Here is a 27,011-nt window from a genome sequence, read left to right on the forward strand (position 1 = left end):
TTTCTTTACGGTGAAAAGGGAGGTTAAAAAACAAAACCACAATTTATCCCCCAAAATGTTTTAAAAAATATTTTGTACTGTTTACATGTAATACGATATTGCTTGTTAATAGCTGGCTGCCTTGCTGTTTTCTGTTTCTGCCAAAACTGAACAGTACGTCACCCATCAGCGTTAGATTTTACTGCAGTGCATTCTGGTTGTTGTAGGTTTTCTAACTGTTGAGCAACTCAGACAAATTTCAAAACTTCAAAATATTCTCGTCTTTGTTACCTTTATTCTTAGTCTATATGTTATCTATCTACTCTTTATCTATATCTATTATAATAGAATGTTTATTCATATATTGCCTATTATCACTTATTCTTTTATGTTATAAAAACATTTCACTGATAATTAGTATGACTTTTCTTAACATTTTTAAAATTATAATCAGGTCTAATGTGTAGTTTTTCACAATTGTATTTTCATTGTTATTTGTAGGGCATGAATGATCTCCTTTTTAACTTGTATTACTTTAAACCCATATTTAATTGTTGTCTTGGAGGGCATTAGCCTCCAAACATTTGATTGATTTGAAAGGCACCACATAAATCAAGTTCAATTGATTGATTGATACAATCTTTTCGATCATCATAGGGAGAAGAATTCTGAAACAAACTCCTTACTCATGTCATTCTTTCTCTTCTTACTCATGCTATGTCCTCCTTTCCTCCCTCCCTCCCACTCACTCCTACTCTTTCCCTCCCTCTATCTGTCTTTTAAGGTTATCTGAGATGCTATCTGGAGTCTGATAAAGGTTAAAGAGGCTTCTAGCTGGCAGCGCCTTCAGTCCCCTGCTTGCTCGGCATCTCACAGTCTCCACAGTGATAATCCCTTCGCCTCATCGCCGCACTAGCGACAGCAGAGTCAGAAAAAAAATATAAAGGAAACAACAAGATCTACAACCATTCCTCTGGCTTTGCATCAAAGTTTTTATGTGTATATTTCAGAGGGATGATCATGACGATGCACCATTTGAGAATGCCAGGAAACAGCGGGAGAATTTCCCCAGGGAGATAAGTCATGGAAATGCTGAAAAACTTGACTCATGACGCCCGCTGCTGCCCCCAATTCCTATTCTTAAAAAAAAAAGCTAAAACACAAACAGTCTCTGCAGAGTAAACAGTGATGATGGGAGCAGACAGTGTTGATGCACACACAAGTCTACCCCGGCTTCAAACGCCACAAAGCTGACTACAGTAATGAGCCCAATCATTAGCTTCCTTTAGGCAGATTCACCTAGCAGATGGTTTAATGTTTGCCCCACGTGAAATGACTACACACTCCACATTTAAGTCGGTCTACAGTAGGTGTCAAGGCTCATGTCATGCCTGCACATTATGTATTCCATAATGCTGCGATGACAGATCCCAGAGACTCCGAGCCAGGCCTGTGTTATCTACAATAGCACAGAGGGTTGTGTGGATTTAGCTGGAAATGGGCAATAAACTCAGCAAGGGAGTCGCAGAGAGAGAGAGCGAGGGACAGAGACGGCTTCAGGAAGATGGAGAGAGAGAGAGAGGAATAAAGCCTGAAAAACGCAGCGATTAGCCAAAGCTCCTTAACCTAACTGGTTTCATTAGCAAGGCGCTACAGAGGATGAGAGGTGTCATTTGTGAAGATGCTCAGGCAAAAGGAGGTGCTACAGTAGCTAGCAGACGGGAGGCAACAGTTTAGCAATCAGGGAGGAGCTGTGACTGGAAAGGGAGAGGGCAACACACGTTCAGAGCGCAGTCTGGAGCTGCTTCTTCATGCTGATGCTCAAACATGGCTTTCTAAACTGGGAAAACTAGCCATGCAATTAATACTGTTTTTTTTTTTGTTTTTTTCAATTTCAATTTTCAATTGATTATGAGAATATTGTGATAAATTGCAATATATTGCCCAATATAAGGCCCAAAAGTTTGTGTTTAGTGGGGCAAAGCAGGGGAAAAATGTTCAGGTCTCACCAAGACAAGCCTGGTTTTTTGCAGGAAGTGGCACTGCATGCTTCAGCGAGCCCTGTGACTGTCTCAGCCCTTGCATGTTGTTTTTAAATAATCTGTGTATTTGACCTGACATCTATGTGCACTCAAAGTGCTAGTCTGCCTTGTAAGACAGTTAGAAGGACAAAGACTTCAAACACAGCCAGTCATGCCGGATGAATGGATCATGCACATTACTGGAGGTGACTGGAGGTCGTGTCCTGTGTTTGGTCAGAGGTTTTTCATTCAATTTTTACATTGAGACCTAGTTTATCTATAGTGCAAGTATCAAAAATACTCTTTTCATTTTTTCAGTCGCATCTTGGTTTCGTTTCGGCAACTAAACTACTTCATTAGGTTTAAGCAACAAACTACTTTGTTGGGCTTTATAAAAGATTATGGTTTGAATTACATTGACATTTGGTTTTACATGGGACGAGGGGTTCAAAACGAACATGTAAGAAAGCATATAAAGCAACCAACCCTCAATGCAGGATGTTTGTAGGGAAATTTGATTTTTATTATATGAAAATGACTATTACACATATTCTTAAGACAAACATGTTTTTCTTGAGAGTGCTTGATATTCTAATTTCTGTATGCTAAATATGAAGCTACAACCAGCAACTGATTAGCTTAGCTTAGCATAAATGCTGGAAACAGAAGGAAACAGGCTCTGTCCAAAGGTAAGAAAATTCCCTACCGGCACCTCAAAAGCTCAGTAATTAACATTTGTTTTTTTGATGACTACAAATCGAATTGGGAAATTGTGGTAGGGTTAAACTCTGCATTTTGGCAGTCCTTTATGCAGATGCCTTTTCACAGTCACAAAAAGCATGTCCAACACAGTGCTCATACAGGTTACACAGACATTCAAGATGAATAATGGCAGCCGGATTTTAAAGAGGATGACACCAAGTTCTAAAAACATTGCAGGCAATGTTGCGATCTCTTTCCCTGCCCCTCGCTTTCCTGTTGGCACTGAACTCCTTTTCTGTCTTTAATCTCCTGCTCAGCTGTGGTGACATGACTCTCATACACAATTACATCACACAGGCTACTCAGGGTGCCCTCGAAGAGCACAGGAGGGCAAGAGAAGCATGGGAAATCGTGGACAACGAGAGTTGAATAATACCCAGAATTTAAAGGCATGACTTATGATGGCACAGGTAAATTTTTTTCTTGCAAGAGCAGTGGGAAAAAAAGGGTGGCATGTAGAAAGTAATAAGCGGATAAAAAAAGGAGATTAAAGCTGTGAGTAAAGGAGTGACAGGTTGAAAGAGTAAATCAGGACAGAAGAATAGAGAGTGCAGGGTGAATGGATGTTGGGAGAGCAGCCATGGTGAGTGATTCACATCTATTTTCCACCAGCAGGCAAATGAATCGCACAGTCAGAAAGAAAAAAAAAAGAAAGTCATCTCAAAATAGTTTCCCCCCCCATTATGTATGCATGTGCGGCTTTTTCTCCCTCTGCGAGACAAAGGGCACACATCAAGGGCGTTTTATTACCAGGCACGTGAGTCCCATGTGCTGTGTTGCACAAAAATAGATCATAAGTCCTCTCCAGCGGAGCTTTGCCTCATCAAAGCGAATCTATTCTCCTTAAATGTTGATCCATAAATAAAATGCTACGCTCGCTGGAGAACTGGCAATAAAGAGCGCGACAGAAATCTGAATGAAAACGCTTGAGTGACAGGATCTATTTGGGGAAGTTCATGAATAAGCCAATTATGTATTCACAGGAATGATCCAGTTATTCATTGACCTTTGGAGTGACAATGCATGCACACGAGGCGACAGAGAGAGCAAACAAATACAAACAGGCCCACATAAAAGTATATCCTCAAAAGCTTCTTTGAGAAGATGCTATGACTCACGATACAAGTAAGCAAATAAACACGTAGCTGAAGTATTTGATATCACACTGTCGAGCTGAAATGTCCCGTCCCTGCAGGTGAGTAAAGGTGGAAAACAACTATTTGGGTTTGAGGGCGGCAGAGGAAGTTTGTCATCTCCAAGCTCTCAGACAGCACACAGCTAAATGGGTTATGTAAGGATGTTGTTAAAGTCAGTGGATAATTGAGCTGATGAGGCTGACATTTGGAGCCTAGAGACGAGGGTGTGGTGCGTGTGAGGGAGGGGTGTGTAGTGGAAAGAGATGTAATTACTTTGTATGTTGCAGAGGAGGAGAAGAAGGCAGGCTGAGGGACTTAGAGCGTGGTGTTAACACTGGAGTCATCTTACACTGGCTGGTGTCGGAGTATGAATAGAAAACAGACACAGACAAAAATACACGCAGTTTTGCCATAGCTCAAAATACACTGCGCAGACCTTGAATATTTTGGAAAGCTGTGGTTTCCTGTGGCGACCTGGCACATTCAAATGGATACTTACAAGAAGGATTGCAACTAATGAGTATTTTTGTTGAAGTGATAATAAGGAAAAAGTTAAATATGCCCATTACAAGGCTTAAAATGACGTGCTCTATCTGCCAAGGATTCCAAAACCAAAAGATATTCAATTTACAGTGATATAAAAAAAGAGGAAATACAGTGAGTTGGCCCAACAATTCAGTCCAGATTGAAATATCTTAACATTTGGATGGATTAGCATGACATTTCAAACAGTGACGGTCCTCAGGGTGTAAGAGACAGACAGAAATCACCATTTTGGACTAGAGGTCAAAGGGCTCCCTCCAGATGTCACCTCAAATGTGACATCGAGCAGTGATTTATAATTACTACATTTCCGGTGGAACTTACTGTTTCAGTTCTCTGTTGTCATTTTAGACACTTTATTTGTTAAAACTGTAAAATATCTTGTGTCCTTTACTCATCTTTGCCACATTTGAGACATCGCTGCAAAAACTGTGTATATACATTGGCCGATATATTGATATCAGAATTTTCTACTCCCTTATATCAGTATTGGCAGACCCTGAAAAACTGCACATTGGTCAGGCTCTAATGCTAACATGCTTACATAAGACAGTGAATACGGTAAACATCATGCTGGACATCAGCATATCTGCATTGTCACTGCACTGTACTTACATACAAGTCCAACCTCATTAAGGCGCCATGGCAGACTCTGAGGTTGCGTTCCAATATCCATACTACCACACTATTTAGTGTTTAGCCAGAAAAGACCTGCAGCAAATACATTGTTTTCATATGGTATGACACGTCTGAGGTATAAGCATACCTTACTCTAGTTAAAGATTAGAATTACAGTAATAGACAAATATATGTCAGTGAGTCACGCCATGCAACATATAGACTAAATATTAAGTCCAAGTATTAAGCACAAGTGTCCTTTAAGAGATATGGTTTAATTTCTTAAACAACTAGAGGGCTTGTGTTAAATGATCACTCATAAACTGTGACAACAGTGAGTAGTTATAAAAACATTCTTGCACCATAAGCATCCTAAGTGTGCTGTAACTCCTTATGAGCACTTATGCAATGAACTGCAACCACGCTGTAGTTTATTATTTACTGACACTGCCCTCTAACTCTCTCTTAAACTGTAGTCTGTAGTTGATTCTGCAGCAGGTTTTGGCAAAGATAACTGCTGAACATCATGGAAAAACACATTAATCTGAGCAACAAATAGCCTGCTCACCTGCACACTACACTGAGTTTCACTATGATGGATGGTTCAGTTTCACCATGGTGGACGATTCTTGGTGATCCACAGGTTAATGAGAGGGAGTTAATGAAATAACAGCCGAGCAGACTGTGCAGCGAGGAGGATGCACCCGTGCACATATACACCATAATGAGAGCTCTGAAGGGGAGACGGGCGTCAGAGATGAGATGACCCATTATGGGTCCTTTCTTGCGACACGAGATGGAGCATGACGGATGTGGCACCTCTGATATGCAGGCAGCTATATAAATATGCAATATGCAAATGAATCTGCATGTGCACATACAACACCGCATTAGCACACATGCCATGCATTCATCAATTATGTGTGCAGCGCGGTATGTGCATAGCCAACATGCACATTGTTACACACAGCAACTGGGGCATGTGAATATGCTTGTGCAGCTTTGTTTGCATAACCCCCACCCCCAGCACACACACACACACACACACACACACACACACGCACACACACACACAAAACATACATTTATTTTTCCCACAAGCCTTCAAATTGATTTATCAATTTGATGTTCTGTGAAGTGTGAACTCAAATGGGCCCTCACTGCTCTTGGCTAAACACAGACACACACTTTGTCACACACAAGCGCACATACAGCTGAGTATGAACTGTATGGATCGTTGTTAGACTGGCCTCATCTGTGAGCAGAACATGCAAAAATAAATCAGAGGGGGAATATGGACAGAGAGAAATACAGAAAGAGAAAAGATGTTTTCACTGTAATGTACTCATCAGAGAACAGAGGCATAGATTTTTACATCAGTGGGTGCTAATTCAACAATGAATTCATAATAATTTAATCACTGCCAAAGGTTTTGCTTTTAAGCAGAGCCCTTACTGTGAAGTTTGCAACTAATGCTGCATTCACTTAAGTGAGTGGGAGCAACTCAGATGCAAAACTGTCTGAACATAAGCAATATTACCATTTAAAAAACAAATAAGGAATGAGAGCTGCATCTACCTGTATGTAGGAGCAAATACAAAGACAAAGAACAAGAGAAAGAGGAATCCTCCATCACACAGCAGGCCCCAACAAATGTCACATCATCATGATAATAACCTTTTTTCTGCTTTGTTTTTATAACAAATGAAAATTGTGCTGCAAAAATACTCCCCAATAATTGTGAATCATACTGTAATCCTAATATCTGTTAAAATAATCACAATGTGCAGCCCTAATCCAGGAGCAACACCGCCACAATCCCAAGAGTGTTCCTAAAAGAATTCCTAAAAAATCAAGTGTCATATATCCTCTTAATGTTTGATTGGAAGTACAAATTAGTGGGAAATAAAAGAGAGAGAGGGAAAAAATATATTTATATATAATATATATTTCAAATATTCTATAGCAAACTGTGCCTATTCAAAGGCAGAGTATCTCATTTCGTTGTCTTCATTATTAAACAACAACCATCACTACCCGATATCATTCTAGAGGGCACAAGAAGAAATGTTCACGTTCGCATAAATGTGTTAATGTAAGTACACATCTTGTGTCAGAGCTGACAGTATGCTCTGATCCACTTGGATCTACTTGCTCAGGTATTATACACATTTTCGACCCACAGACATGAGATCTGTCCCTATGTAGTATAATTTGGTCTGACTCAGATCCCATGTTGGGTTTTGATTCCTCACAATAAACTAAAGACCTTTCCACTGAACGGAATGGCCAATGAAACAGGACAACTGAAACTAATGGCCAGCCACAAAGAAACACATTTGCAACCATTGCTGATTAGAAGAGGTGGAAAATGTGAGTCACATCGCTCTCCTTTGTGAAAACTACAAACAGATTAGAGAGTCAGATTTGCCAAAAACCAAAAAGAGTTCAGAATAGTGCTTCAGACCTAATGGAGCATGATCAGATGTCTGCTATTAAGACAATACAACATGTCTTTTACTACAGTCATTTCCTCAAGTATTTTATAATGTGTGCTGTTGTTTCTCGAGTTACTTTACTACTTTTGTTTCCCCAAATTTCCATCGTATGTTCTAGCTAATTGGAAACAAACACCACCAACTAATCCACTCCTCAACTTACAGTACATTATATGTATGTGTGTGCATGTCTGTGAGTATCAGAGCGAGAGCGAGGGAGATGCAGAGTAAGTATTATCCTTGAAGGGGTAGTGTGATGTGATGGTAATCAAATGTGAAAACCACATTAAGTCAAAACCGCCCACAATCATTGCAAACTAGCATTAGCATGAGAGAGGACCGTGAAAAAACACACACATGCATACATGCGTGGACAAACTTACAAATGCATTCAGACACGCAGCCCACTCTGCCTTCCTCTGCTATATTTCAGAGGCAGCAACCTTTCATGAACCATGTTGTTCATTGAAATTAATGGCTGTCTGCGAAATAACAATGTGAGATACTTTGTTTTACTACAGTTATTGGTGCCCTTGTTATCCTGAGGATGCGCATATGGTTTCCTTCCTGTTTTGCTTCTATCAATGTGCAAGAGTTGGAATGGGAGGCAGCGTGGCTTCATTTTCTCATTTGTCAGTGAGGAAAAGACGATTTCTGCTGAGACACTAAAAGAGGTACAAAAGTTTAGGAATCTGACCAGTTGATTGACTCAGTCAGCAGGCGTGATATGTGCTGCAAAAGGCTGCCATGTAAACCTCTTGGGCAACTGTGGTCTTATGTACGGCAGTCGATGTTTTTGCCACCGACAGGCTGAAATTGTTATTTTTTCTGGGTTTTGACAACATTTCTTTACAGGAATAGAAAAATACCTTTTTTTGTTCAAGCGTACATTTTCTTTTTTGCTTAAAACAGCAGCTATGTTGCTCATACCAAATATGCCAGACTCCATTTCCACTGTTCCAACACTAAATCTGGGTTGTACGATTGGTCCACCATCTCCCCCCTATCTTCTGGGTCAAACAGTTGGCCATTGCAGCCCGTGTCATGGCTGCCAGCTAAAGCAATCTTCTAATGATTTTTCTAACTAAAATATGTAAACACGGGGCCCAGTTTAAAATGATATATTATGACAATAATACATAATACAAAATATCTTTTTTATAGACAATTACAGAAACAAATTGATTAATCAGAAAATGATCACCTGAATTATGAAAGTGATTCTTAGGTGCTGTGCTCTCTGAGAGTAACAAACGTATTTGACTACATGAGATGATTCACTGTTAGCGATGATGATTCGTCCTCAAAACAGAGAGCATTTCTGTTCAACATTCAACAGGATTTAGGATTTAGGATTTTATGAGGATCCCCATTAGCTGATGCTGAACATCGGCTACGCTTGCTGGGGTACACAGAACATGAAAGCATGACGACAGATAAGACACTTACGCAAAACAACCACATGATGTTAAAATAACAACGAACATCTCACAATAATCTTTCTTGTAAACATTTTACTGCACACATTTTCATTTATATGCAGATGTGAACTGAGCTTTAATTTGCATTCATATTTGTTTGTGTTACGTACTCTTTTCCTCTGCCCTCCAGTCTCTTGATTTTCCTCTTTCTCACACCCTTGATTTGCCTCACTCACTCTGCTCGGCTCTCACTGTGTCCTACCTGTACATTCATAATGGTCAAGTAGACGCAGATGCCGGGCGGGAGGTGGATGTGAGAACTGAGTGCGGTCAGAACCAATTTTTATCATCTCCTCCCGCAGCCACACTGACATGGCTCTCATTTTCCAAACCGTTTCCAATCTCCACCACACATCCACCCGCGCGTGGTACAGGCTCCTTTTAAAATGTAATCTGTTACGGATTACTGAGCACCCGCTCGAGATTTGACCCAGCAACATAATCCTTTGTGTTGATCTAACATAATCTGATTTCTCTCAATTACTTTGTCTCAAAAATACATGGAATATGACGCTAAATGAACAATGTACTCCGGTTATAGGCTCATTTGCATAGCATAGTTATCATATAACATTGTTGCAGAATGACGCACAATCACAAGATAAGACATGATTGTGATCTTCAAGTCAAATGTGTCTCTTTGATCCAATAATTTGTACATTTTTACATATTAAAGTGACCAATTTAATATACTCAGATTACTGTAATCCTAGTACGTTTAGTGTTATTCATCGTACCTTCACACACACACACACTCCAACACAGACTCACACCACAGCCACCCACTGTCTCTCCCCTGCCGTGATGTTTTTATCATCCCTCCTGCACACCAGGAGTTGTCTTGAATTTGTTCTCCACTATGGCTCCTATCTGACAGCCTGATGATCTGAATCACTGCTCTTTATCTCCCCGGGTTCAAGCCGAATCAAAGGAAGACAGAGCACTTCTAATCTGATCATGATAACTTGGGAGACCTGTACAAAACTCAAGGACATTACAGATTTTTTCCTGATAGATTCATGGGAGTAAATGTCATTTGTTGCTATCTGAGAAAATCATCATATATATGAGAGCTGGTATCAAACTCCATAATGCGTACAAGACTTTTGAAGACAAATGGATTCCACACTGCAACAACTTTGTGTCATTCCTCATCAACTGACTCAAACAGATGTTATTGTGGTAGAACATCAAGTCCGTTTTATATTATCATGAGGCTGGAGGGAAAGGCAGCATGTGTTTTTTCAGACTGTGATTTTTCTTTTTACTGACTCTAATCGGGACACAAATAAGGGTCAGAGCACACAGTTTCAGATTTACAGATGCAGACTAATGGTTTTCTATTTTTAAAGCCTTACGAAACGTAATTTTTTTTTTCTCAGTCACTGCAAATTGCATTGGAAAAAAAGCATGTATGGAAGGTCACTAAGTAAGTTATTTTTTTAGTTGGTTTGGTTTATTTTGTGCATGAGGCACATGGTTTGTAAAAAAAGGATTTTCACTCTGAGGTTACGTCCCAAAATATCCCAAAATGAGTTATTAATGTTTTTCAATCTAGTTTTAACCAGATAGCTAGTTAGCTCAGTCAGCCATATAGCTAGCGGTCCAGGCAGTGCTAGTGTCTGTGTTTACAACGCAAGCACAGGAGCTTCAGACTTCCTGTGCCAAGCATCACGCCACAGGTGGAGGCCAGCGTTGTGAAGCTAAAAATGACCATATCAGTAACCCACTGTGCACCTTAAACCTAAACTGTCTCATGCAACCTATTAAATGTATAACAGTGTTTCCCACACATATACTTTACTTGGGCAGGGCCGAGTATATTTCGCTACCCATTTTAGCATTTCATACTATACTATCTACACGACCTGACTAACTATCTCCTCTTAAGACACAGTGATGATATTGTAAGACAGGACAGGCTATCAGGCTGTTTGCTTTTGAATGCAGGAGTGTTACTTAGTGGAACTTAAAACGTCTTATGACGTACACACTAAGTTCAGATGTTAATATATGTTTGGATTATCTTGCAGAAGTTATCTAAAGTTCAAAGCCGACATCAAGAAGAAAACTGTCAGAATACAAAACAACTTGGCTGGAGAAGCTTTCATTCAGCCTGAGGGGGGGAGAGGATTATTAGCAGAATATTTATAGCTGTCCCACAGCTAGAAATAATATTTCACACACACAAACACACACATACACACATTGTAAATGCAATATGTCTTGTCGCTGGAGGCAGAGTTTTTAGCAGTGACTGTGAGTAAGCTGACCTAAATATGACATCAAAGCATATTTTAAAGATTTATTAAACAATTTATATTTTCCTCTTCAAATACTGCAGTGTAATGAACTGAATTACAGTGGCCCTAAGAAGAGCAAAAATTGCGTCAGCAGTCATGAGGCGGATAAATCCTATTGGACACTAAAGCTACAGCTAACATCCAAGAATGACTAATGCTTCCAAGCCGTATAGCATCATCATTGTTTGAGCGTAATGATATTGATGACCTTCCCAAGTCTAGATTCTATTGATCTGATCTTCAAACCAATTTCAGGCCAGATAGGAGTCTATAACAGTGCCCTTGTAATGCAATATGGGATGCATGTCCCTCATTTGTCATGGTAACCAGACTTAGATGAGTTAAATATAGAGGCTTCCGGTTTAGCAGAGGAGGGTTTTAAGGTCTATTCTTAGAATTTAGAGCTGGTTTATGCACAGCAGCATGCAAGCTGCCCTCTGAATCACAGCAGATGACGGCAGTTCAGGAAATTACAATATGTATTTTATATAATTTATCATTTTTATGTTATTTTATATGCATTACACACTGAAATAAAATGCATCAATTTGAAAAGACAGTTTCCAAAACCATGCTCCCATTATTATAGATGTGATTTGAAAATAGTCCATATGAAACCTTGAATTAAATATCGCAACTAAGACGACAAGTTTAACTTTTTTTTATACAGAATTTGCTAGTGTGCACAAATAGAACAAAAACATCAGCTACAAAGAAAAATATTGATTGCATACCACTGTATACATTCATTTACAGTGAATTATGGACAGGAGTAATAAATGCTAATGATAAAACTGGGGTTAGTAGTTTAAACTGCTTCGGCAAATGTCAGAAGGAGATGGTGACTCTTGACCAAAATGTCTAGTGAGAAATATACAAAATCAATAAATAAATTAAAAGCATATAAAAAACCTAATATTGTGTGACCTGTATGATGTTGCAAAACTTATAGCATGCAAAAGTTTAGCTTTGCCTTGGCTGTAAAGACATTGAGACATTCACTGAGTGTTTAGTCATGTTCAGTGTTTTATTTTCTCTCAACTCACCGCTCCCCAGCACACTGCCAAAGATTTCTGCCAGAAAAAGAATCTATATGGACACAGGCCCTAAGCACAGCATGGCATTCAGAAGCTGCATACTGCAGCAACAGCCCCGTTCTTTGACTTGACAGCAGTTAATATGTAATGTTGAATGCGAAGCAGGCCAGCGAGACCACAGCATCAAGCTCTTGCTACTCAAGAAACGAAAGATACGACATTAGCCAACAACAACTACAGAGAGGCAGGAGAGATGGACTCACACAAAAGCTAAAACATTCACAATTTTTTAGCGCAGATCACCATACTGCACCACTCCACAATGTCACACTTGGCCCAGGCAACGTGCACATGCAGCCTTGCTCCACAGGCATACAACGCAAACCATCGGTGCATGAAAAGGTGGACAAAACAGACTGTTGTTGTATGTTCTGCACCATTTGTGAGAGGGCAGGGAGGACAAATCGTATTGTTTATGTGTATTAATTCTGCTGTTTAAATGTGGACTTGGCTAATTACAGCATAGCTTTTTCTGTATGGCTGGAATTCTGTAATGTTAACGGCCAAATTTGCCGTTTTTAAAAATAATCTAGTGTAAAGTCTCAAAAGTGTAATTAATTTTTCCTGCAAGAAAAATAATCACCAGTTCCAGTCCTTCTAATGAGAATATTGTCAGCTTACTTGGTCCTCTATGACAATAAACTTAATACATTTGGGTTTTAGACTGTCAACCAAAACAAGATTTGCATGTGATCATCATCATATTTTGCTATTAGCTGACATTCTATATACCAAATGATTAATTATTCCAGAAAGTGATCTGTGAATTGAATAAAGCAGTCATTAGTTACAGCCCTCAAAACATACCATGCAATTTGCTTCCATGTCATTAATGGATTATCATTCAGCTAGAGTGAAGCTCTTGTGTTTTTACAGCTGTAGGAAACAAGGGAATTACAAAACTCTAAGGAGATCAAACTTAATGGACCAAGTTACGGCAAAATCATAGAGTTGGAGCAGAAAGAAACAGATGTCCAGAGGTGGAGTGATGACAAGCAAAATCAGCAAACAAACACATATCTGGGAGAATTTCCTATAGGATGAAGTGACAGGATACTAATGACCAATTAGAGTGAAGCTGGTAAGAATAGCCAGGATCAACCATCAACGCCCAGTGACAGGTGCTGCGGTGAGGGAACCCACCTACACAGGCCCACTCCAAATCACACACGCACGCACTGGGGCTCAGGTGTTTCTGGGACTTGCTTACACACTTGCCGTGTGCCATGTGTCTGGCTGTCTCCCCTGCCAACAGTGCACAACACTCACACACGCACAAAAACACACACTCATGCAGCCTGGGGGAAGGTTTGGAGCACACACAAGCCCATACGCACGCATGCAAACCTTATACACAGTGACACTATTATCCTCTGGCCTTGGAAGACAAAATGAGTACAGGGAAGCAGTATGCCTGTGTGTGTGTGTGTGTGTGTGTGTGTGTGTGTGTGTGTGTGTGTCTCTCTACAGCATGTGTGTGTTGACAGATGATATGCTTAAAACTGACACCACCCACAGTCTCCCAGTGACAGCAGGTTTCATCACAAGGCCCAGACCTTTGTGAACTTCGATGGTAGACAGTAGATTGGGAACAAAACAATTTGTCATGGCCACCTATTCACACATAACGCCATTGTACAGCATCTGTGATGGGAGCTTGTTTTTTCCATGTTGTAAATAATTTATCCGCTGTGATCAATAATATACCAACAGGATGTAATGTAGCTCTGTCAATAAACAAATCAGTAATAAGGTTATATGGAGATTTTACCCAACACCAATGAAAAAAAAACTGTAAGATCTGAGAATTAAAAAAACTTTATTTTTGATGGGATTGTCTGTACAACAACTGGAAAACCCTAAAGTTGTGCACTAACCAATTAACCTCAAACTGCTTTCTCAATGAGGGAACTGCCACTACAACAAACAGTTATAGCTAACACTTTATATCACAGATTATCAGTATATTACATTGTGTAGCCACACAATTACAGCCAACAAAAGGCACAACAAACTGATTAAATAAAATAATGGATTCACAGAAGTTCAATAAAAGCTTGTGTCTGTCATGGCAACATCGGTAAAAAAGAAGAATGTTGCATGAAAGGACAACTCAAGTGAAGCCAAACAGGGACATTTCAATTTTTCAGTTTCTGGCCAGATATTATTAAGCCACCTTGATATATTGTATGTGCATGTGTGAGTCTGTGCACATACTGGCCTTTGCAGTGGATTAAATAATTTGGTGAATCAAAGCAGCATTATGAGTGTCCCCTGTTCTATTAAATGAAATTGCATTTCATAATCATCGGTGGTGAGATAGTAAATTTAACTTCAAAGCAGCAATGTGAGTCAGCGGCCCTTTTTACCTTGGCATTTCATCACACAGCAGAGAAAGAAAGAGAGAGAGAGAGAGAGAGAGAGAGAGAGAGAGAGAGAGAGTTACTTGGTTCAAACACATCCATTTCAGTGTTATATAATAAAACAATCTCTTCACTCTACTTTCAGGATGTCAATCAGGGAATGTGGCTAACAAACGACTAAGCGCACAAGCTCGACTCAATTAAATGTCAAATCGTGAAACTGAGTTGAGTCTGAATAAGCTGGATAGGAAGTGTTTTCCTTTCACACGCGTTTCCTGCCAGGACGAGGACACATCTCCTGTATTGTTCTGCAACAGAGGCAGGGCCATACATTAGGCAAGTGAGTAGCTGTTGGTAGCTTGAGATCTGACATGCTGGTAATTAGTTGTCCTTGGCACATTGGAGGCAGGTGGGAACAGTTCACTACAAGTTGACAATACCAGCTGTCAGAGAGCCAAGAACTTCAGCTTCAAGTCTGTCCCCGTCCCCTCGGTTTGTACGCCTCCCCATGTAGACACTTTCACTCTCTTTACTCGCCCCCTTTTTTTTTTTGAGACAGTGAAACAAATTTCTCAGCTCCATGTGGGTTAAATATTGACGTGTCCAGGTGGAACAGTGGTCTGAGAGGGAATTCAGATATCGGAATTAGTGGACAGTTCTAAGCCTATGACTTCACACCTGGCAATAACAGGCGTCTCAAGTGACCACTTGTGATTAAATCTCACTTTCCCGCTTTCTGTGCAAATAAACATGTACATCACTGAGACAAACAGACACAATGTCAACATAAGGAAAGAAATAAATTGCCGAATTAAACATAAGGCCAAAATCGTTAAGAATTTGGTGTTGACAGCATCTCACAAAGTCTATAAAGATTTTACTAACTCAGCTTCTCACAAAATGTAACTATTTTTACAATGGCTGGAGCCTGGAGAGTCTCTCCACAGGTGTTAACGAGACAATTCCTATACTGGGCACTGTTTACTGTATTTGTAAAATCTGGAATGTCTTTCTATTAAATTCCTGGCTCATTAAGGAACTCGAATCCTTGTCGATAGTATAAGTTACAGATCTTGTATTATGTCTGTATACTGTATCTAAGTTGATACCACTTTCTAACAAGGTAAGTGTGTATTTCTAACCTGTGTAAGTGTATCTTTATTCATTGTTAATCAATAATTTACTAATACTCAATAGGTGACCTAGTTGCCACAAAAAAGACATTTTGGGGGGCTCGCCATTCTTGAAATTAAGAAACATTTTTTATGACGTATTATTGAAATATCTATTGATCGTTTATACAAAACCTTTGTATGGTAGCTTATAAACCCTTTGCAAACAGTGACTTATACGATTTGTACATATAGTAAAAAAAGAAGGTTAACAGTTGTCTCCAATAACACTTTAATTGATATACTGTATGTAGAGTATATACTATAGGAAGCAGATAAAAGTGCAGAGTATCTGTGGATCAGATGTAACGGGGCCAGTCTGGGTCAGATTTACAATGCTGTTCCTTTTATCCCCCTCAGTGTTGTCCCTACAGACTTGCAATACTGCATTTAATCCTTGGAAGACATAAGACTGCGGTGACCTTTGCTACAAATCCATAATTCCACACAATCCAAACCAGCATTGGTGTAATCCATCTTATTTGATAGAAAAAACAGCCCAGAGTGGGGGACCGAAAGACAGCGAGACAGATACAGTAGAAAAGAGGGAATGAAGGGGTGATGGGGGAGAGAAATACAAAAAGGTTGATCTATTTCAGGCCTGGTAATCTGTCTAGAACACACAACGTCAGCGACGCCACATGTGTCTTCACATGTCACCATGACACTGTGAAGGAAATAGCGGTGCACTCAGTGGTGGGGATGAGCTAGAAAGGAAAATAGATCGGAGAAATCAATGGATGCAGGAGCTTTTCTTAGCATGGACTCACTTCACAGACCTGCAGCACACAACATGGAGCAGCTGCAGGTGTGTGTGTGTGTGTGTGTGTGTGTGTGCGTGCGTGCGTGCGTGCGTGCGTGCGTGCGTGCGTGCGTGCGTGTGAGCAAGACAGAGAAGGAAACAATGTTGTAGGTGCAATTCAGTTGTACACTGCTTTAGCTATACTGTACCTGTGGAACAACTAACTCGCATTTCTGTACATTGGGGAATTTTTAGTCCACTGACATTAAAGGAGAGATAGGGGATACGTGGTGGGTGGTCCGGGGTCGATGTGTGTGACGGATGAACTGTGAACCTTTGGTATTCTCACATCAAGAACATCATCGCTGGGACCTGGATAGAATAAATGCTAAGAATAAAATGTGGAGCAACTCCCCTGGTGGACGGTCTGTGTGGAAAATAGAGCAAATGAACACAGACAGTGACATTCAAAAGAGTGCGACTTTGACAGGGTTACGATGGCCAGCACTCGCCAATCCTCTGTAGCTCATCTCTTAATATTTACTCTGGATTTAGATGATTAAACTCTTAGAGGTGAATAGAAAAAACAAACCAATTAATATGTAATAAGTCGTTGCTACTAACACAAAACAAAACGCATATAAATTGGTCGGGGTTTGCCCTGTTCTGGCAGAAAAGGGAGGTAAATAATGCTTTAATCTCTTTCTGATTCACATAAAATCCAGTAACTCAGTCAGTGCAGACTTCCTGGATGAGAAGCAGCACAGGGGAGGCTCTTTATAGAGTGCAGGAGACATTAGGTTGAGCAGATGCATCCGTATTGGCTGAGCTCAGTCATGCACATTTCCATTCTTGGATTCACAAATATGAGCGACTATGCCTATAGAGCCCTTAAGCTGCTTTTCATCTTCCTTTTTCCTGCCAGAATTGCAAGGCATATCAACAATGGATGTATTGAATGGTTTTTGAGTTCTCTCTCTAAAGTTCTTATTGAAGGATGTCGCATCCGTCTCGGTTGTCCTGTCCTAACCTTCCTGTCCCCCTGATGGTGAGGTAACTAGCTGACTCAATCTTTGTAAAATTATTGGACAATGAATAATTAATAGTTTACATCATTGGAGGACATCACTGTTATCCCATGTTGGCCCTGCTGCTGCTGACTATCCCCTGACCCTGTCACTTTCCCATACTGGCCCTATACTGCCCTACCATTCATTTGCATATTGCTTCTTGTGGATGTATCTTGCAGACATACAAACCCATAGCATACTAGTACATCTCACATGACAAACGGCAGATGCGGTTAAGGAAGTAAATGTTCTACATTATGTAGATTTTCACTATTAGGGCAGAAACAAGAAATACTGAATGCAGACAATATTCATCTTTCATCAGACTCCTCAATAGAATTTCACAATAAGACTTCTACAAAAAGAGAGACATAGTGCTTAACACCAAGGACTGATTCTGAAACCCAAATCTGTTTAAGCTGATCCAATCCTGACTGGCTTTCACTGTGAATGAGTGCAAAATCATTTTCACTGCACCCTGTTTCACTGTTGGATCTCTCAAAGTAATACAAGAAAATTATCTTGCTCACCCAGAACTATAATCCATCTTTTTCCCAGACAATGCTCCTCCTGGACTCGACTGACGTTGTCCTGGACAACAGAGAGCAAATGAAGCATTGTGAACTCAATCCAAACCAATCATCCCAAACAGCCCGCTCGTTAGCCACCCCAGATGTTAATACATGCTGCTCATTTGCATATGGTAATGAGGGAGATGATTCAAAAATTGAAATAAGGGGTTTCTGTCTGTATTCATGTGATTTGTGATAGTTTGTCATCTCGCTCTGAGCTGAGACTATTCTTTTCTTTGTGTTCTAATAAGTGTGGATCTCTCTCAAGGAGGCGAGCCTGCCTACTACACATGCAATCTCGAAAGATCAATGCAGTCGTGTGCTTCTAGTATATGTACTGTATCTGCACACAGGATAATGCCTTTATTGACAAAGTGTGATGTTTTTTCAGAGGGGCATTTTTGTTTTCTGAGGATAACATGGAATATTCAATGAAGCCAACATCAAATTGCATGATAGACAGAATTACATTTGTTAACAGAACGCTGCTTTTTGTTCTTGCTGCATTGGGTTTTATACTATCCAGCATAATGTCCACTGATTTTTGATTTTACCCATCTGTGTCACACAAAAATCATGCTTTTTTTTCTCTTTTGGATGAGAGGCTTTTAGTGGGGTTAGATGTTAAAACTGGATTCCTAAAAGAGGCCAAATCATTTCCTGAAGGAAGAAATAAGGCAAAAAGGGCTGATGAGCATAAAGCATTTGGGGCTTTTTTGGAAAGTACCCCATGTTAGAATATGGGACAGTCAATCAAGCTTCTTGCACTTATTCAAACTATGCTTTATCGTGACCCTGGCATTCAGAGAGTGAATGAAAGCCATCTTCTTAATATAGACAGTACATTATTCCCACCTCTCTGGAGGGCTTGCTGCCTCTCTGCCTTGATGAAAAGATGCTACCTTGGCAAATAACAAAGTGAGCTTCTTTTTCAGACTCTGCTGCCGTCACTCAATTATACACTGTCTATTCAATAGAGGTCTTTGTAAAGCTTCAGCCCTAATGCAACACATTCATCCTCCCTTGCTTCGAGGGGAATGCAGTCATTTCTGTATGTTTGCTTTTTTCTTTTTTTTTTTTTAATCATCCGTCATGGTGAGTTCAGGTGACTATCCCTCATGTGAAAACAAAGCGTTGTTTACTTCTTTCACTTTCAAGGGCGTTTAGTCTGCTTTCATCTGTGAATTTTGAGTAAACATGTCTCCCCTGGGAAGTATTTTTCAAAGTGGCTGTCCTCGACATCGGAAATTCATAAGTGGATATGCTGAGGGACATGACATGTTATACAAACATGACAGTTTAGGGGGAAAAAAAAGCCGACCGCTGCGAGTCGGTTACTGAAAGAGTCGCTGTTGTGTTGCGTGATCCATTTTTATTGATGCTTTATATTGATACACTGGTGTGAGCAGATGTGTGTTACTTGCAGATGAAGACAAAGTTATCTGTCCTTACTGACAAACAGAGTTGTCATTGTTCAATCTGTATGTGTATTCATATAATGTTTACTGACAACCTCCTTTTGCTTTAGAATGTACATTGTGAACAATATATCTAACTACATGTAAAAGAAAATGCTCATTTTGACCTGTAATAATGGTGGAGAGGAAGATCACGCACAAGGACTGCAATCTCTTTTTTAAACACTCATTTGTAAGCTACTTCATAGGCAGATGAGACAAGCCTAAAAAAACTCTCAATTCAAATCTCAATTCTTGTCGAATTGACTGTGATTATAATGGACAATATCGGGGATTCAGTTTGTTGAACTCAAAACTCTGACGTCAATAAAAATCGCAGATACCCAGCAACAGCAACAACAAAGAAAAATAGAAATATTGCATCACAAGAAACTGCTGGAATGGACCACTCAAACACTGTTTCCATGGTAAAAGCACCACTCTCTGCTGCATGTCATTGACTGACAGCTGCACCCGCCTGGCATGTCACCAAGTATCATTTGAGAAGCTATATTTTCTGCCTCCGTCCTACTTTCTGGTAAACACAAATTGATCTGTGATTATATGCTGGCAAACAATTAATCACACAAGCACACACTTAAGAGCCTTGTACGGCAGTTTGTTGTGTTCACTGTGCATTTAGTGTATTGGTGCTTCTATCAATAGTAAAGTGCGCCATGCCTGCACCTCGAAACACTCTTTTAGACTCTCAGCAGGAAGCTACGGGAGACTGTGACTCACACAGAGCACTCAGATGGACCATCAGCCCCCTGCTGATGGACATGCAATGACTTCATACTCCGAGGACAGCTCACCACCGAAAACATCCCCCTTTCTGTTGTCCCAGTAAATATTATGTTTAAGTACAAGCTAAAGCAAAGCGCCCCAGAAATCTCAAAGAACTTGATTTGGGTCAGTCAAATAAGTCTGTTTTCTTGAGCATTCTGATTACAAGCGCATAATTTGTCAGATTTTTTGTGCTTGTTTACTGAGAAAAATTAAATGGTAGTTTTTTCTTTGAAAACATATTTTTTATAATTTCAAAAAATATTAAGTCCTAACAGACATCTGATATAAATGTGGAATACTTTAATGATACTAAAATGGTCAAATTCAGTAATATTGATAAGCAAATATACATAGTATGATAACCCTCAATTTTCATATCAGCGTATACCTTGAAACTGGTATATCAGCACAACCGTACCATCTAGCAATCTGTTATAAAGGGGCTTATTAACCACTGTATGGTACTTGATTGATGAACTACATATCAGCATTTGTATTTAATACAATAGCAGTTATTTGTTGATTTGTTCCTTCCTCAGTCAGTATTTTGTGACCTTAATGTAACAAACTAAACAGTTAACTTCCTTAAAATTGACCCCGTGTACTTACATGAGGTTTTTAAACATCCATCACTACACATTCAATGTGAGAAAATCCTCTGTGTCTTAGGCAACGTAGTCATGAATCATTCCGCGAGCACATCACATAAATAACACATTGATTACAACTAAGCCAACATCATGAGCTTAAGCGTGTGAGGTGAATTCTTTTTAATAGTTTTTTTTCACTCTCCGGGCTTAATTACACATGCATAATGCCTGCTATTTATTATGCATCTATTTTTGTCAATTAGCGATAATGAAACACTATGAGGTAAGATTATGTGGAGCCAACAGAGCGTAGTGGTGTTTATCTCGCTGCAGAGATAAGGGAGAAGCATTTCTGGGGAAAAAGTGAGCTGCCAAAGAAGAAGCAGTGATGGGAAAGAGTCACGGCTGGAATAACACAAGTGGGAAAAATTTAGTGCACAGACAGAGAGCTGAACCAGTGTGCAACACCACCCCTCTGCTGCAACAGAGCTCTCATGTTTATTCATTTTGGCATCATGGCCAAGAGGTCAACAGAGGTGTGTTTACAGATATTCCCCAATTCCCATAGTGGTATGCTGGCAAGAGATACTATCATAATACAAGGGGGGAACCAAGTTCAAGCCCTCAGAGGTCACTTAATCTAATAGCTAATTTGCCAGAATTAGCATAAAACTATATCATCTACGTTTTTGAAGTGCCTTTGAAACACTTTGTTTGCATAGCTGAAATGCTTTGTTTAAATACACTGTTTAAACACTCACAAGACCTTTGGCTGACCTCAAACATTCAGACTAACAACTGCTGATGTGACCTTTGAGCTTTCAGTTGACAAGGGCAGATCTGAAGCGGCCTCACCTGGCTACACCCCCACCCATACCATAGATACAGTGCAATGGGCCATTGGTTATTTTGGACAAATGTCACCCTCCCTGCATCCAACCATGACAAACTCCCCCCTGACAGTCAGGAAGTGCGAGTTCACCGAGAGGTGCTCGCATCCCTCTGATTCTCCTCTGAACCCTGCAGCATCAAAACACTTCACACCTTGCTGCTTGTTCAGTTTCACACACATTAAATACAGTAAACTTTCAATTAAAAAACACACAAAACATTCATGCATGAATCCACACGTCCCTCTTAATACGACACTTACAGGAATAAAACCCCGCCTCTGATATCTACACCGACATCACCCACCCTCTAGCAGCACCGTCTTTCTTCAAATGTCATATGTGAAGTGCTTGCGTCCTGGGGACAATGAGGGGTATAGGGTTTCCTGGCAAGACTTAGCAGCACCCAAACTTAGAACTGACTCCCTAAGGATGTTGGTATGTATGTGTGTGTGTGTGTGTGTGTGTGTGTGTGTGTGTGTGTGTGTGTGTGTGTGTGTGTGTTCATCTGTTGATAGGTGGGAGATACACCGAACAGTAAAATTAGCTTCTTGCCAACAGCCTTTGGCAGCATGTTCCAGTTATATCCTTCATGTGTTACAGAGGTTAGAATACCAGATCACCACTCACACAGATACCACATCTAATGTCTAAAATACTTCTTGTACAGTATGCAGTATGAGGATATTTATAGTTCTGACGTCAGCATATTCAATTTTAAGTCCCAAGAAGTACTAAACTAGAGTTTTTCTTCTCTCTTTCCTCCTCTTCATTCTGGCTTTGAAGTGATCCCTTATTAACAAAACTCAGTCTTTTCAGAGTTATTTTTAACAACTCAACAGAACAGAGTGAAACACTGCACCAACAAGGTCCCCGTTCACATTTGGTATCAACATGCATACCGAGTGATCTGACCACAAGTGGACAGCTTTGAGTACAGGTACGAACACCCCCAGGTCGCATTACGGACGCATTTGAGATCCAATCACACCACATTGGGAGGTGGTCCGGGCCACTTGTGACCACGTTCATTCAGCAGTGTGTACGTATGTGTGTCCTGGGCCACAATGAAGGCCTGCCCACGCAACTGACGTCCTCCGTCGAACAAGAAGAAAAAGCCACAACAACAGGCGGAATGGATTTCACCGTTTTCACTAGTTTCTTGATGATGACGACAATATTTTATTTGACATGTCAAATTTTACAAATACAGTAAATTGTAACTAATGAAGTTATGCCAGCCAGACTCGCTTGATTAAAAAAAAAAAAAAAAGCATTTGGGTTTTAAATGATGATTTTAAATGCTTTAAATTCCAACTATTGTAAGCAGGTGCAGCAGATAAGGACACATAAATTAAAGATGTGCCTCACACACCACTGTTCTGTTCCCACAGGGTGTATGTCCTCACCACAGATAACACTGATTTATGTGCTGATAATAATAATGATCTTTGGGGGAAATGATAGCAGTATGTGGTAAGGGCTTTCAAATCATTATTGAGCATTTTGGCAGCATCAAATAAGCAGCAAACTAGCCTCCAGTATCTGCTTGGGTTTTCTGGCCTATAAATGATCAGTATGTATTTTTCGGCCTTCTCTTCTACCCCCTTCCTCTTAAATGCACTCATATACTTCATCTTTCAATCACACAGATCGGTCAGTGTCACTCTTAAGCTGGCTAAGCACCGTGAGACAGAGAGCTTACAACCTGAACCCTCTAAAAGACACTTTGATTTATGTGAATATGGCAACAAAATGACTGAGGTGATGCTTTTTCATTTCACTGAGGTCCCTTGCTGTTTATGATGGCTCCTAATGATCGATGGAGGGAAATTACAAGATTCACTCATGTTCATATATGGTTATGAATCACATCAAGCTTTATCACAGAACATCTTGGCTGTTATACAAATAGATGAGATTGTGGAGAATGTCAGAGTGTGAGAAACAAAACAACTGCCAAATTACACAGAGGAGGAACACAACCCTGTGTAAGCTTTTCATAAAATACTGTGGGTGGTCTGTTTGTTTGGAGGCACTGATACCTTCCTTTTAAGGCAGTCTGGGTCTGGATGTATAATCCACATCGTTTTTTGTTTTTTTGTTTTTTTAATTAGCAGCTATTACAACATCCTATACAAACAGAACCAACTGGGCAAAGGTGCCAAAATCCTTTTAAAACAAATCAAAGAGGTTGGATGTGAAAGACACGGTCTGTAAATCTATGCAGTTATCATGTTTAAGTGACACTGCTAGTTTTTCACTTCCATTATAATCTTGATGTGCTGACGTACTTTATCTTGTGTTCCGACCAGCCACTTCCTATTCACTCACAATCTAAAAATGTCTCAGTGCAAAAGAAAATATTTTGATCCTAAAAATGGACTTTAAAAAGAAGAAATATCTTAATTGTTGCACTTGTTGTCACAATAGCGCACAGTGAATCAGAGATTGCATTTTCTTAAATGCGATGATGTTCTTGTGACAAATGACTGGAATTTACTAAAAATACTGAGCACAGAGGCCACGGATTATACATGCATGCATCTGCACACAGATTCTAGACACAGGATGTGGTCTACCAACTGTCAGTAAACTCTAAGTGAGCCAGCTCGCAGGACAACAGAGAGTGCACGGCAGGCTGCGTGGGCAATTTCAAAGAGAAAGGTCCTTGAGCATACAGTAATAAATGTGCACAAAAAAATCTTAGGTTAACTGGTCCAGTAGTTTGTGAGAATAAGACACACACACACAGACACATGCAACTTAACCCAGTGTCTGCCATCTTGGTTTTTTGGAGTGAGAAGTGACTATAATTGCACAACAGAGTGGAACTGGGGAGGATGTCCTGATTGGATCTGACAGAGAACACAAGGACATTCCAGGGTAGAGACTTCTTAACCACAAGGTAGCCACGCCCTGAAGTGTACCCTGCTTTATCCTCAATTTTACTCTCAGTGGGATAATTTACAAAACCAACATCAAACTGTATTGCAGAGGATTGGAAACCGGCGACTGAGACCATCAACTCATTAGGAAACTAATGACTGAGGTAATAAATCAACAGACAGTGGCCTACTGTTGGCCATTGTTTAAAGAAATGCAGGTTTAGGGCAGTTCCGCTGCAGTTTCACTTTTCATAACCGCAGAGCGCTGTCCATATCTAATACAGTCAATGGATGGACCGATCACATGATCCCCAGCTTTAGGATATAATTAAGACCACACCTATGGTGAGGAAACACAAACGAAGGCACGCCAAAGTAAAACAGACACACATAACTTAGCAGAGGTTTACCACACTACAACAGGTCCACCCGACTGCCACTACTACCACTTATTCAAAGCTTCAAGAACTGAAAAATGGAAAGAAAGTCAGTTCTGTGAGCTTGCCAAGCAAATTAATTCCATCAATACGTGCCCAGAGGTGAACCATATAGAGCAGGATTCGAAATGGAGGCATAGTTGAAGCTTTTTCCTCTTAAAACTGGTGAGCTTAGGAAACTACCATTTTAAAAACACTAAAGCCTGCAACACACATTTTACAGCTTACAGCCACCCTGCAGGTAAAGTGGCACTCATGTAATAAAAGCTGCTTTTCAAAGTTATGTGGTATTCCATAAGAAGATGTGGATTAAATATAGCACACTCGAAATCACTAAAATTGAATCCCAATTGCACTCACCTGAGACCCTGTTGCCCTCTCTCTGCCTCTGTCCTCTTGTCTCTGCCCTCCTACTGCCACTAGGTCCTCTGCACATAATAGATTTTCATAATAATATAGCTATACAGAGCAGAATGCCATAACTCTTCTATTTGCTTTAGCTATTGAATTTTATTATGATGAAAAGGTTAATAGGAAAGTACATTAGCATTATCATGAGACATCAATTATGCTGGTTTCCATAAATTATAAAGGCTTATAAGAACATATTAAACCACAAAGCATCCACCCATTAAATATGGATATAATTTGGAAAAGAAAAATCACTTATAAATGACTTACCTAAGGACCTGCAGCTCCACCTGCCTCCTCTTGTGCTGGTTCCACGAGTCTCCTAAGGCTTAACTTTAAAAAAAAAACAAAAAAAAAAAACAAGTAAGCTAGCGTTAGCATTAGCTTACTGTTGACATTGTATTTGTCGTTATTTTACAGCTAACGCGTCTTCTTCCGTGAACAAGTACCTTGCTACTTCAGTTAGAGTGTTTTAGACGTGTTTATCAAAACTTAACTTACCTTATAAAACGGCAGCGTTGGTTGAAAAGATGAAACCACGGGCAGCTAATGCTAATCACATGCTAATTGGCTAGCTGTAAATAAACGTAATTGAAGATGGCGCACTTCCGGTTAGCTAGCGTTGGTGAGGTTGATTGAACTAAATCCCCTTGATTCACGTTTTCAGAGCCACAATACTGTTTGAACTCATAATTTCCGAAATATGTTTATCATTAAACTATATTGAGGTAACTGCGTCACATTATAGATTATACACAAATTCATATGACCTATTTTTAAAATAAATGATATTATAAAATTGCCTGGAAGCCTGGTGCATTATTATAAACTGCCCAGCTATTTTCACAAAAGTGGAGTAAATTATTCCACAACTGAAGCAGTCAACCAAGGGATCAATCTATCAATAAGTCAATATCGGTGGCTTGGTAGAAGATTTGTTTCAGGTGGGCTTTTTAAATCTTAAATGAAGTAAAAGTACACAAAGCATTCTCAGCAAAAAAAAAAAAAAAAAAAAGCAAAAACTTTTTCTTTTTTTTTTTTAATTCTAAATATGTACTTTTGGGTTGTAAAGTATGATTTATCACATGATTAGTATGTCAAAAATAAATATAGTGGCTTAAAAACTACAATATAACCTTGTAAAAAGTCACAGAGTAGAAGTCTAAAGTGACATTAAATGAAAATAATCACG

At 39.8% G+C, this 27,011-nt stretch overlaps 1 protein-coding gene across 1 annotated transcript in view; it reads right to left on the bottom strand.

Moving 5' to 3' along the window:
- Positions 1-26,470, bottom strand: part of atp2b1a (ATPase plasma membrane Ca2+ transporting 1a) — a 128,901-nt gene extending 102,431 nt beyond the window's left edge. The window contains exons 1-3 of the mRNA XM_037121166.1: positions 26,321-26,470; positions 26,090-26,152; positions 25,769-25,836 (exon numbers count right to left, since the gene is read on the bottom strand). The gene's annotated coding sequence lies outside the window, so the exon portion shown is untranslated. The remainder of the gene's footprint in view (positions 1-25,768; positions 25,837-26,089; positions 26,153-26,320) is intronic.
- Between the last annotated feature and the right edge of the window lie 541 nt (positions 26,471-27,011).

The sequence above is a fragment of the Acanthopagrus latus genome, chromosome 14, assembly GCF_904848185.1.
Source record: "Acanthopagrus latus isolate v.2019 chromosome 14, fAcaLat1.1, whole genome shotgun sequence".
In the NCBI taxonomy this organism is placed as follows: domain Eukaryota; kingdom Metazoa; phylum Chordata; class Actinopteri; order Spariformes; family Sparidae; genus Acanthopagrus; species Acanthopagrus latus.